The sequence below is a fragment of the Gossypium hirsutum genome, chromosome D09 (assembly GCF_007990345.1).
Source record: "Gossypium hirsutum isolate 1008001.06 chromosome D09, Gossypium_hirsutum_v2.1, whole genome shotgun sequence".
Taxonomy (NCBI): Eukaryota; Viridiplantae; Streptophyta; class Magnoliopsida; order Malvales; family Malvaceae; genus Gossypium; species Gossypium hirsutum.
Window position 1 is genome coordinate 12,748,655 of NC_053445.1, and position 14,332 is coordinate 12,762,986.

At 34.1% G+C, this 14,332-nt stretch overlaps 1 non-coding gene across 1 annotated transcript; it reads left to right on the forward strand.

Moving 5' to 3' along the window:
- Positions 1–359: 359 nt before the first annotated feature.
- On the forward strand, positions 360–466 carry LOC121221449 (small nucleolar RNA R71). The gene has a single exon (XR_005918840.1). It is a non-coding gene; the product is annotated as a small nucleolar RNA R71 (small nucleolar RNA).
- The last annotated feature ends 13,866 nt before the right edge of the window (positions 467–14,332 follow it).

The window sequence follows — 14,332 nt, forward strand, 5'->3', positions numbered from 1 at the left end:
GATAGGCATTCATCAAAAACATGATCTTCTCTATAGTATACACATGCTAGTTGTGCAACCTTCATCTGCTGCAATATAGAGGGTCTTTTCATAGTTTTAATTATATTTGTTAAAGATGATACCTAAGCTGTTAAAGATGTAATCGTATCAAGTATCATTGTAACTTGCTCCAGCAACTCTTCTACCAGTACCATCTTTGGTAGTGGGGTACTGATAGTCATTGTTTACTATTCTTTTCAGAATTTCGTATGCTTCATTGTAGGATTTGTCAAGCAATGTCCCATTAGCAAATGCATGCACCACCATTCGCGTATAAGCATTTAAACCATTGTAGAACATTTTCATGTGTCTAATGCTAAAAACCATGCATCGGGAATTTTCTAATTAGTTCCTTGAAATGCTCCCATGCTTCATATAATGTTTCATCTTCCAATTGCCCAAACGATGTAATGTCATTCCTAATCTTGACATTCATGTTTGGAGGATTGTACCTAAGCAGAAATCTCTGACACAGTTCATTCCAAGATGCCACTGTACCTGATGCTAACGCATTCAACCATGATCTGGCACGATCTTGCAATTAATAAGGGAACAATTTTAATCTAAGGGCATCTTCAAGGAGACCCTACTGCCTGAATGAGTCACAGACTTTAAGAAAAAGTATTAAGCTCGAATATGTGGCCTAAACTGCCCTACCATTTGCAGCATCTAAAACATTATTGGTTTTAATTCAAAGTGTTGAGCTTGAATATGTGGCCTAACAATTCCTGGATTTAGATCATCCAAAATAGGCATTACATGTTCTCTAATGGGTCTGTCTCTAGCATCTATGATTCGAAGAATATCAACATTCCTTTCATTCCGAAGTACTTTATCTTCTCTGATTTGATCATTTCTAATTCTCTCCATTTTTCTTAACTATTTTCTTCTTCGCCTTAATGTCCTTTCAATTCCAGGATCAAAACAATGTTATGTATCCTCTTGAATACTTCTTCTCATGTAATAATACAAACTTGAAAAATAAAATAAAATACTAGTTAACTGCTCTAACAAAAATAACAAGAATAATAACAATTCAAATTTTCACCAATATTGCTGATCCCCAACAACCGCACCAAAAACTTGTTGCGTGTAAATAACTAATGCAATTGTGCAAGTGTACACGTGATAAGTAAGTAGCGTCACCACAGGGATCGAAATTGGTAAGAAATTAAGTTATTATAATCCTATTGGCTATACTGAATAGTAGGAAATACTTTCAAGTTGAATAAGATGTTTTTACAATGAATTAATGAAATCAAATGCTAAAAAAAAGAATTGATTTGGCAATTAAATGTTGTAGCAAATTACAGAGAAAAGCAAGAGTATTTTTGTTGTAGAATGAATAAGGCTAGAATTATTCAGGAGAAATGTTAATATAAAAATAATGCCATGGAAAAATATTGTCTAATCAACTACTCAAAGAGTCACTACTGTAACATGCCTCTTTCGATAGCTAGATCAATAAGCTAGAAATCTAAGTTACTGTATGTCTACATAACTCTAGAATAATAACTATAATGAACGTTCTTCTCTGTGTAACTCACAACATCTATGTATAGAGTACTAAGAAGATTCTGTCAAGTATTCGCTTGCATCAAATGATTCAAGAGCTTGCATATTTAACCTGTTCACAATTAAAATACATCTAAGAACACAACACACAATCAACTATGTCTAGAGCTTGCATGCATGTATTTAAAATAAGCATAAATTGAATGAAACAATGACATAGACAATCTCAAATCATAGGCATTAAAGATGATAAAACATTCACTCAAATAACTCCAACCCAGAAAAGATTTAGTTCATGGGTGGAAAAGTTAAATCAAAATAAAATCATTCATCAACATTCTCAAATAAGTTCGAATCACAGAAATCAGGAAAATAAAGGCAGAAAGACGAGAATTCTCGCCACACTCTAGCTTTTCTTTGATCTTCAGATTGTATGTGAATCCAGAATAATTGCCTGTCCCCTTCTTCACGGCTGTATTTTGCTCACTTAAGTTGTTTCCCTTTCTTTCGCTGGAATTCTCCAAAAAACTGAGAGAAAAACCGCTGTCACCAATTTTCTTCTCACACCAATTCTCCTTTATCATTTTTCTTCTTTTCTCTTCTTCTTTTATTGGGTAGATCCGTCCCTCTCAGCACACATTTTTTCTCCTCTTTTCTAGGGTGGTTTTTTAGTACACGTCCAACTAGCTGAGAGTGACATGGATAGAGTGTTGAGTCATCTTCCTGGAATTTCCATGACCATTTTGTTGACAATCAATCTCACAATTTGCCACGACAATGTTTCACTTCCCATATTTTCCTGTTGCATCTTCTTCATCCTCTTCTTCTACCTGCACATGTGTCTAACCACAACAACACATTTTCATTCTCTAATTAATAAAAGTAATAAATGATGACCATTATAGTGTAATCCAAGCTTTGTTATGCAATGTTCTAAAATTATCCTAAAAAAGCATATGTATTTACTTAATTACAAACAATTAATTCCATCTAGAGGCCTAAAATATAACTCTTTTCAAGAGTTATCAACTGTCCATAGGGTCTCCAAAAACCCTAAATTTTCCACCACTTTTCCCTTCCCTCATTAATTTACTACCCAAGTAATTGCTTGTAGCTAAATTTTGGCTATAAATTTACCTTAATCCATCACTATATAAACCCTTTCAGACCATCATATTTTTCACAATCATTCAAGCAACTAGCTTAAACCTTAGCCACCCATTCTATTCCTTTTTTCTGTTAGCCTCAAATTCCAAAACATTTCCCAAATTTCTTCCCTTGTCACAAGTCCCTCCTATCGCCGCATCAATTTCATTGCCAGAGTAGCCTTGTCATCACCGCAAACTCGTCGTCGTTGCAAATCCATCACCTTCGCAAACCTCCACCACACACACTATCGATTTGGTTTCCCTTCCTATGTCGAAATTTTGCCTATTTTTCAGGAAAAATCACCATGTCTTGCAAAAGAACTAAATCTTCCAAGACTTCTGCCAAAAATCTGATTGTGATTCAAAACGAGGAAATAAGGGAAAATTTTGGTTCCATCTTCATGAATCAACCCATGATGGCAGAAAAATGTTTCAATTTGGAGAGCAATGACAAGATGATCATGCTATTGTCAATTCGAAAGAGGATTAATGCTTTGAATTGGGAACAATTCTGTGATGCATTCTCAATGCCTGATGAAGATTTAGTGCAAAAGTTCTATGCCAACTTGACCATGTCAGATGCTAATGAATTTCTTATTCATAAGAAGAAGGTACCCCTTACTTTTGAATCCATTAATGACTTGTTTAACTTTCCTGATTTTGAAGAAGATGACTACTATACCATGATGACTAATATCAAATAGGATTTTCTTCAAGAATTTCTTAATGTGGTTACAAATCTAGGATCCTAATGATTATAAGAAAGTATTGTAGTCATCCTAATGGCTAAGGTATGGTTTTACTTTATTTGATATAGCTTTATGCCTCCCTCACATAGTTCCACCATCTTGATGGGCAAATGGTTTTGTTGTATACGGTTATGATAGAAAGGTCTATCAATGTTTAGAGAATTATTCTTAAGGAAATTCAATATTACGCTAGGAAAAAGGCAGGAAGTGCCTACTTTTCATCATTGATTACTTCACTTTGCTTGAGGGCCCAAGTAAGATCAAAGGCAAACTTGAAGGACTGTTATGTTCAAGGTTGCATAACAAGGCATGACTTTGAGAGGTTAGTGAAGAATGTTGGATTATTAAACTAAGTTGAACCAATGAGCCAAACGAACCAAAATCAGAAGGGTCATCAACCAAATCTAAATCGGAAGGTGACTCAGTTGATGAGACAAAAGAAGTAGAAACTAAAGAGGAGACAAACAGTCCTGAACCGAGGGTGGAACCAAATGTTGCTGAACTAGTGGAGCCAAGTTTTAATCTTGAGATGACCATTCTTAATTCTTCAAACACTATGAAGAATTTAGAATTTTCAACTATGATGGATATGTGGAAATTCATCCATAACCAACAACAAGCTTACTGGAGATATGCAAAATTTAGAGATGATACCTTACGAAATAATTTAAAGAATATCTCTAACACTTTTGTTCCTGAGTTCCCACATCATATCTTCGAGACATGGCAAGAGAATATTGTAGGATCAAGTGCAACAAAGAAAGGAAAAGGAAAAATATATGGAGGATGACACAAATAAAAAGGGGGAATTTCTTATCCTTAGTATTTATTTTTAAGTGTTTATTTCCATTCCTTAGTTAGTATTTTGCTTTCGTATAATAACTAAGATATTGCAATCATGAATAAAATAAGCTCAATGCCTCTTTATTAGAAAAAAGCAAAGTGTCGTGGTAATGAGAATGAACATGTCTAGGATTGTATTGTTGAGAAAGAATTGGTACTTAAGCAGTCTTCAGGACTCACCTCTCTTTCTTGCTATCCTACTTGGTGTTCAATTTTCATTCATTACTTTATTTTTGCAATGAGAACTTTACTTCTTTCTAAAAGGGGTAAGGCAATATTTGTATAAATTTTTAAATTTTCAAGTATGTTTCAATCTTTTCACATAAATATGTTGAAATAAATGAATGTTCAGAAAGAATTTTTGTTCATAAGTTAGTCTAAATGCAAGCATGATTTCTGATTTTATTTGAGTTTTTTATGTTATCTTTAGTTATGGAATGCTTGTGTATTCTTAGGTCTTATGTAGCCTTTTACCATAAAAATTAAACTTCTTTTGAAATAAACATGCATGTAGGTTTAAGTTTTTAGAATTGACTTAGTAACTTTCTTGAGGGAAAATCCTAGGAGACATAAGAATATAAACTTGATTTAGGCACATTTCCTTTAGATTGTTTGAACCTTTCAAGCCTACCATATAAATTTTGACCCTTGAAACCTTAATTTGAGCCTTAAAGACTATTTTATTGTTATTTACCTACATCAAAAGCCATGCTACCATCTTTTTAAATTTTATCTTATTTTTGCACTTATCTTAATGATACTTGTGTTGGTAAGCAAAGATCGAGGAAAAATACAAAAGGGTGTACATGTTCTTCATATGTTTAAATTAAAAAAAAAAGCTCTATTCAAATGTCAAGCAAAAAGAGCAAAATAAATACTCAAAGTATTGAGAAGTATTGGGCATATGTTTCAAAATTAAGTTTGGGGGTAAAAAAAACCCATGAGCAGGAAGGATGTAATTCGAATTGATCCAAGGCAAAGATAGGGTTAAGATTATTGAACCTAAAATTCACCTCTCTTTATCCATACCTTAAGCCTAGCCTCATTACAAACTTAATTAGACCTTTTGATTGCTTTGTTTGATTAATAAGGAAACTTTGATCGAATGGTGAATGTTATGTATGATCTTGAAAAGCATGCACTCTATAACTTATGTTAGCAGTTTCCCACTTAGAATAAAATTTTGAAATAATGTTTGCATATGAGTGACTTATCAATGAAAAGAGTTCGTGAGCATGATCTTGTTGATGCATGATTATGTGTAAAGATTGATGCTGCTTAATCTTATTGCAAAATTGCCTTAGCAACAGTTGTGATTTACATGAAACATTACTCGGGACGAGCAATGAATTAAGTTTGGGGGTGTGTAAACTCTAAATTGTATAGGATTTTCTAGTCATTTTTACCACCTTTTTACTAAAAAAATAACACTAAGCCCAAGCAATTGTTAATGAAATAGTGCATTTTGCTTGAATCTCAATCACGGACAAGAATTTATGAAATATGCAAATTTTTGTTTTATTATATGAATTTTGTGCATAAATTAAATCATTTTCATGTTATTTTTTAATGTGCTATGTTTAAATAATGCAGTGGGACCATGAGGTGATATAATATGGAACTCAGTAAAATTCTTGCATAGACATGAACAAATCCACCTTACTTGGATGGCAAAACCATGTAAAATTGGGTCATAGATATTAATTTGACCCAATTAAACTGATGTTACAAGATGGACATGTCTAGTTATTTATTAGGTTATGAAACCATCCAACAAGGGGGAGTAAAGCCCAAATTTGGCACAAGCCTATCGTTGCCCTAAAATCAGCTTTGAGACAATTATTTCGAGGTCCCAACATTGTGAAAATTAGTAAAATTCAGCAAATGTAGATTGTTCAAGAAATCGTCCACCCCATGGCTAAATTTAGCATGATTCCATGCTTAAATCAAACAACCAACTCACCCTCATTTCCACTTGTTATGGTTGGCCATTAATGGGAGAGAACCAAGGGATCTTTGACGCCATTTTTAGTAAATTCAGCCACCAACCTTAAGTATAAATACCACACTCCTCTCACATTTTCATTCATCCCTCCATCCCTAAAAATCATCCATCATTCCTTCATTCATTACTCATCCATTCATTTTTTATTCTCTCATTTCCTTCTTTCCACGCATAGCACTTTAGCCAGCAAAACCATGATAAGGTTGTCTCTTGGCTAGCCACCTTGATAAGCCATTAGCAAAGGAGCAACATGAGGATCGAAGGAAAATATCTTCATTTGGATTTCGCAAGACTATCGATTTGAACAAAGTTTATTCTTCCTTTACTTTGTTATTTTGATTTAATCATGTTTGCAATGTGTTTTATGATCTTGTCATCAACAATGGTAGCTTAATCTGTTGAGCTAGGATGATTGCATTTATTTAAAGAAGTTTGTTTAAGCCATGTTTATAGTGTTTTTGCCTCAGTTGATCATCTTTTCAATTAAATTCAAGTATGTATTTCATCCATAAGTGATTGAATGCATTTGAATTAGCTGAGTGACCTTGACTAGACGATGACTAATGGACATAATAATTAAAAAGTGCATGCTTAATTTAGATCTTGATCTGACTAAATTAAAGGTTCATAATAACTTTAACGAGCTCTATTATCTTGCATAGTTTTTAGATTTATGTGATTAAATTGTTTCGAACCTGATCTGTCCCTTTTACTTCACATGAATTCTAAGAAACCCTTAGTTTAATATGGTCAGTGAAATGCATATTTCACTAAGTAAAAGATTCTGAAAGGATATAATTTGGTTTCCAAACTCATGAAAGATGGAGTTGCCATGGAATGTTTTCCGAACACTGTTAAGCATGAGAAAAATAAACTAATTTGAATAGTGTAATTATCTTAGCATATTCATGTTATTGATTGTTGAATTTTGTGTTTTGCTGCTAAACCCATCTCATACATTTCATTTCATACTTTTCATTTAGATTAATTTTCATTAAGGATCATCTTGCATTTAGATAATTTAATTTAGCTTAAACATCATCACTCAAAATATTGTGTCTGTATCACCAATTTGTTAACTTTAATTTTACAATTAATTGATTAAAATACACAGTCTCTATGGAGACAATAACTCTTTTACTTACTTTATTACTTGATAACAACTGTGTAAACTTGCACAGACCTGAGCATTACACTATGCCGCGGGTCCAATTAGAGGCTATACACCAAGATGAATAAGACCATAGCTAAAAGTTGCTATGGCATCATGACAAAAATGAGTAAGACCATAGCTAAAAGGTGTGATGACATCATATGAAAGCACGCTGAAATGGTAAATAGAACTAAGACCACAGCAGAAAGACGTTATGGCATCCTTTGGTAGTTCGCTGAGATAGTAAACATGCTGTTATATCGAGTAAGACCATAGTTAAAAAATGCTACGACATTGTAGATAGACCGCCAGGATGATAAACACAAGATATTCTGATGGGACAATAAACACGGGATGAAAGGGAGTAAGACCTGAGTTAGGAGAGGACAACTATTACAGTCCGTTGGGATAGTAAACATAGCGTAAGGCTATAGCTCGACTATGGAAACTAATGGAGTCTGCTAGGACAACCAACATGGGACCAGGTGATGAAAATACAGCACTATTACAGCATCTTGTGGAGTCTTACTGGACACTAAACATGGAGTAGCCTGCCGGGACAGTAAACACGGATGGACCTTCAGAATGGTAAAAGTGGGAAGTTTTGAAAACAAGGTAAAAGGTAAGTATAAAGTAGGAAAAGACTACTAACATAGCAGTTATGAAGGTAAGGAAAACATGTGGAAGGTAACCTAATAGGAGTATTCATAGGAGTGATGCACTAGTGGTGCCTCATGTAAGAGCAAGCCAAAGTGGTATAACCAAGGATCATAGATAAAAATCTTGTAATAAGAGTTTTCAAAGGATGCTTAGAGAAACCCCATACGTTAGTGGGTTGTCTTAGGAATGTAGACAATCGATGAAGAAGGATATAGGTGAGGGTAGATATGTTTTGCATGACTATTACTCTTTAAGGAGGAATCTTTAAAGAAGTGTCATCAAAATGGAGAATTATAAAATGATGCAGTATGAAGGACATGAAATCTAAGGGCCACAAGGGTCTATAGCTGAAGGGCGTGTTATGCCTAAGGGTAGGGTAATGTATCTAAAGTGGATTACAAGTAGTAATCTAACCACTAATTAAACCAAGCGGAATCTGGTCTGCTAGGGTGGTGCGGGACCTGGACTGTTACACTAATGAAAGGAATGGAAGAATGTCATAAGGGATTAGAATAAGAAAAAAGTCTGCCATGGACTAAACAGTTTTGGAACACTTACCAAGGGCCTTTAGGTGACAGGCTGGAGGACAACATTACTAGGGTAGGATGGTGGGAAGAAGAATTCCAAGATGGGGATAAGTGGAAATAAAAAAATAGGTAAAGAAATGATGGAGCCAGTGGAAGAGAGGAGGCATTTAGAGGAGTTGCCAAGATGGCTCGAAGGTTGATAGAATGGATAACTATAAATCACTCAACAATCTATCCACTTGTGGATAGGGTCGAGAATAGAATAAAGTCTACTACGACAAGTTTAAAAGAAATTTCCCAAACAAGTAGGAAGCTGGTCGCATTTATTTTTATTTAATTAAATCTCTATAAGATTTGGCCTATTTATGTTAAATATGGAAATTCTCTAAGTTCATTAGAACTTACAAAGGTTTGATCCGTGATTGCAGGATTTGAGAGAAGTGGAACTCGAGGAGAGACCAAGCTAGATTGTGTGGGGTCAAGGATTGGTTGGCTTTGTTGAAGTCATTCACACAGGAAAAAGGGGAGGGTACCTTTAGGAATTTTGCCATAAGGGTGACCTTAGTGTAACCTGGTAGCCCAGAGTAGGGAAAGAAGGATTATATTAGGAATTGGAAAATATTGTAATCCTTTATAAATAGGTAATTTAACATGTTTTAAATTTAAATAAATTCTAAGTTGGAACAATAACCTGGTCCAATTGTGACTCTCTCACCCAAATTCAACGAACGGGTCGGGTAAGGGTATAACACTAAGTAACTCCGAAATTCATTTTGAGGTTTTATAACTTTAAGCAATACAAACTCATTGTCTTGGAAAGTCATTGTCCAAACCTCAGTTTCCGCATTAGAAGAAAAATACATGTGATCGTGAAGTATGTCGGTTGGCTCCTCTACAACAATGGTTGAAAAGTGTGTCGACTCCTCCATACCCTCACCTAATTCTCAATTTAGCTCTTCCTCTACATCTAACTCTACTCTTACTCCTACTCCTATTTCTATGTCAATCAGAGTGAATAACCATCTTCGCTTTTCACAATCTCATCATAATGTCTGAACACCTATGTTCCACTCATCATGCTCAATAACGGAGAAGTGGCCCTCATCCTTGAGCTCGATAATATCATGCTAGACCTCATCCATCAGAGTTTACATTGCAATTCAACATTGGACAACTTCCAATATCTACTGCAATGACTTGGACATGGAAGACACAGTAGCTTAGCACGAATACATGCTCTCCTCTAATATTCCAACCCGTGTAGCAAGCGATGGGTCTTCCATGTACTCGTCATCCCCATATTACTTTCTAAATAGTAATATGAAGAATATGAAACTTGCTTCGGAAAACTAGCTGACCACTCGAGGTTGTAACTATCCATACCATCCACATACCCATACGACCCATGAGGGTGCTTGTATGAATATTCGTGCCATCTATGGTCACCATAATAACTCCAATGGCTTGTCGAATCTCCATTCACTGAACTCAACTACTCTTCATAGTTGTATTAGTCACCCAACGAACTATATCCATTATTATTAAACATGATTAAGCTAAATCTTTAATAACACAAATTAATATAAAAACACAAAAATAAAATATTATATAACGAAATAAAATGCAATATCTAATTTCCTTGTCTTTCGTCTAATATTGCCTCCAAAGCAACAAGCTTGACTAAAAATTTACATTGTTACAATCCCTGAGAAAGGCGCTAACAACTTGACTATGCCCCGATGTGTGTGCACCAAGGCTTAGAATCAACACTTATACAACCAATAATATAGCGATATCTGCAAGTGTGATAGGTCAGTTGTAATATTTATAAGTGTCACAATAGAACACTTGAGTATTGCAAGGATCAAACACAAGGATTTTCAAATTGGTAAATGTGTTTATCAGGTTAATTACAATTTAAGCAGTTACTAATCTAATCGATTCTGACATTATAAGTGCAAGTTCAAAGAAAGAAGATTTGAGCTATATCTAAAATAACAAATAAAAGTACCAAGCTAACTTCTTCCTTTCTAGTAGAAACAATGCAAATGGATTGAAATGATGGTTGTGTGAGTCATGGATTATTAACCAAGCTAATAAATCTATGATGATTATTTTATTTGCTACTCCTAGCTAGGAATCTTCTCACAGTCTCATCCTAAACTAGAAGGTACCAACTAAGTTCTCCTATTGGTCTCACTTAGGCATATAAATCTCCTCTCGGCCTCACTATTCGACACATGTGTATCAAAGTCCTACATGATAGAGTCTCTTATTGGTCTCGTCTGTAACAACCTATTTTTAGTGATATCGAAATAGTGGTATTGGGACCACAAATCTGACGAGTAAATTTTTATTTTAATATTTTAATGTCTATGGGATATTAGTAAGGTCATATTAAATTTTTGTCAAGAAATTTTAATGTTTGCTTTATTAATTAAGTGAAGAGGGCTAAATCGTAAAAAGTGTGAAAGTGGAGTTTTATTAGTTAAAATGGTCAAATTGCTATGAAACTTTAAAGTGAATGGAATTAAATGGTAATTATACCATTCTTAAAGTTAGTGGACATATATGAACATAGTTGAAGTGATTTTTTAAGTTATAAACTAAGGTTAAAATAGTAATTAGTAAAATTAAACATAAAACAAATACAACAAAACATGTGCTCATCTTCTTCAAAGTGTTACCATCGTGATTTCAAAGGAAGAACACGCCATTTTAGGGTTCTTATGTTCGAAAACTTCAAAGGTGTGCATGTAAGCGATTTCAACCCTTTTTATGTTTTTATTTTATTTTTGAGATTCTTTTAGCTTAATCTAGCTAGCCCGGGGGTCAATTTGTAAAATTGTTAAAGGTTAAGGATTATGCAATGAATGTTATTGAATGGTTTTTGATGTTAAATGATAGATTACGAAACTTTATTGAGAAATAAACAAGTTTCGTAAAGTGATTTTTGATGAAATTTACATATATGGATTGATCTCTAAAAGTAGTAAAAGTTCATGTTAAATTTATGAAATAATGATTTATTTGGGCTGATATAAGTCCCTAATAGATTCAGTTAGCTTGAATAGGGGATTAAAATGCTTAGATTTCAATTTATGAGCTTAAGGAGTAAATTGTGAAAAGTTAAAATGTTAGGGGGAAAATGGTAATTTTGCATAAATATGAAATGTGGACTAAATTGAATGCTAGAAGTATTAAGTTTGCTGAAATTTTCTATTTAGATCAAGATAAACCACGTACGGATCTAGATTGAGGCAAAGCAGAAGCTTCGGATTAGCTCGATATAACCTTCATGCCCCTAATTGTCAAGGTAAGTTTGTAGGAACGGTTATTGTGTATATGCTATTTAAATTTATTATTATCTTGTTAGTTACATAGTAAATGGATTGATATATGAACATATCAATGCTATGGTAAATTGACGGATGTTGAGTCTCGGTTGAACCTTAGGAATTTTTAGGATACAAATGACATGTCATTAGGGATTTCATCTTTTGGGTGATGGTCTTGAATGTCCTACTGATGGCTGAGGTCCTACATTTGTTGAAAATTCTCCACAGCTTGTGGAAGTAGCATCATGTAGCTTATGTTCCAACCTACAACCCATGTGAGCAATGAAGTAAAGGAAAGGTTACAGTTATGTAAAGGCGCACTTTGTATGAGCTTTCTCGAGTATCCGATGTGATTCTAGATGGTTCAATAGGTATGAAAAGGAAATGAAATGGTAAGTGTTCAAATGAAATGTATCATGAACTTATGAAAGGGAAATGGTGATCTAAATGCTGTGAATACATGTGTAAATTACTTGTTATGGATGAATTCATTTGAACCATGTACAAATGTACTAACTTGTGAAGTTTGTGATGTTGTATAGGCATTATGCCAAGTTTATGGTTTAGTTGGTATTACACTTATGCTATTTACATTATGTAAATGAAATGGTAGTTGTGTTTAAGTTGTACGAGCTTATTGAGCATTAATTGCTTACGTAGTTTCTTTCCTATTTTTTATAGATTATCAGAAGCTCGATCGATTTGGAAGCTCATCGGAGATCTATCACACTATCTAACATAAATATCGGTAGTTTTTTTTAATGTTATGGCCAAGGTTATAATGGCATGTATAGGTTGAATTGTAATGTCATTTTGTTCCATAGTTAGTTGGTGAATTGGCTTGTATAAGTTATGGATGTTATCTTCGTTTGGTACCATTTGATACCTTCCTAGATGGTATCATTTTGGTTGACTTATGATACGTGTTTGGAATGAATTCTATGGTATATTTGAAATGGTATGGTAATGGTCAAGCTTTTTGCATGTTTGGTAAGTTTTGAATTAGGATTTGATGATTGAAATGTGGTAGAATTTGCATGTTTAGGTAAAGATTATTGAATGCATTTGAGGTGCCTTTTAATGGCATATTGGTTAGTTGATTTAGGGTATTAGAGTGTCATATTCATATGTATGTTTAGGTAGGGTTTGATGCCTTGAAGTAGTGCACAAATGGTTCAAATGTTTATGCATAAAATGGTATTGGAAATGACTTGCTTTTAGGAAAATTTAGGTTCACACGGCTTGAGACACAGGTGTGTGACTCAGCTGCGTGTCATCTGTGAGTTCCTTTGTATGCAAGTCAATGAGTTACAAGACCTAACACACATCCTGAAACATGAGCGTGTAGGGCAACTCAGAGAGTTACATGGCCTGGCACACGGGCATGTGACATGGCCATGTGACCCTACTCAGAGAGTTACACGGGTGAGGACACAGGCCGGGACACGGCCGTGTGTCTCTAGTTCAAAGGTTACTCGGCCTAAGACATAGGAGTGTGTCTCAGCCGTGTGAGGCACACAGCCGTGTGACCCCCTATTTCCAAAATTTTGTAAAATTTAATTAGACTTTTCAAATGTTTTCAACTTAGTCCCAAATTGTTTCTCAAGTATTTCTAAGGCCTCGAGGGATCAATTTAGGGACGAAATGTGTACGTATGATTGGCTTATGATGTGTTTATGATAGTGTATGAAATTTATGTTTAAATGTTCTGTTTGTACAGTAATGCTTCGTAACCCTAATTTGGCAATAGATACGGGTTAAGGGTGTTACATCATCTATCTAAATCTTCTACTAGAGGCATCAATTCTAGTGTAATATGCAATTTAATACACTTGAACAAATAACCAATAAAGAAATAGATAATAACTTATCTAAGTAACCAACTCATCAATCAACCAATAAAACAATTCAACATATGATCAAACATAAATTCCACAAAAATATTTTAACAAACACATAGTAGGCATAAAATATAAAAGATAAGGTTTGATAAAATGCTCATTAATAGATAAACATCCAATGAAGCGTGGATGTTTAATACATCTGTAACATCCCGATTTTGCGCATAGTCAAAACAGTAGTTTTGGGACCACAAATCCGCTGAAAAAAAATTATTTGTCTTATATTTTTATGGTCTACAATTTCACGGAATGATTTTATGAAAATTTTGTTTAAAAATTTTGACGTTTGGGCACTCAATTTAGTCAAAAGGACTAAATTGTAAAACGTGCAAAAGTTGAGTTCTACATATTAGAGGTGTCCAAGTTTCATGAAACTTTAAATCAGAGGTCCTTATATGGTAATTAGACCATTGGTTAAGTTGATAGACAAAAATGGACGTGAGATAAGTGAAAT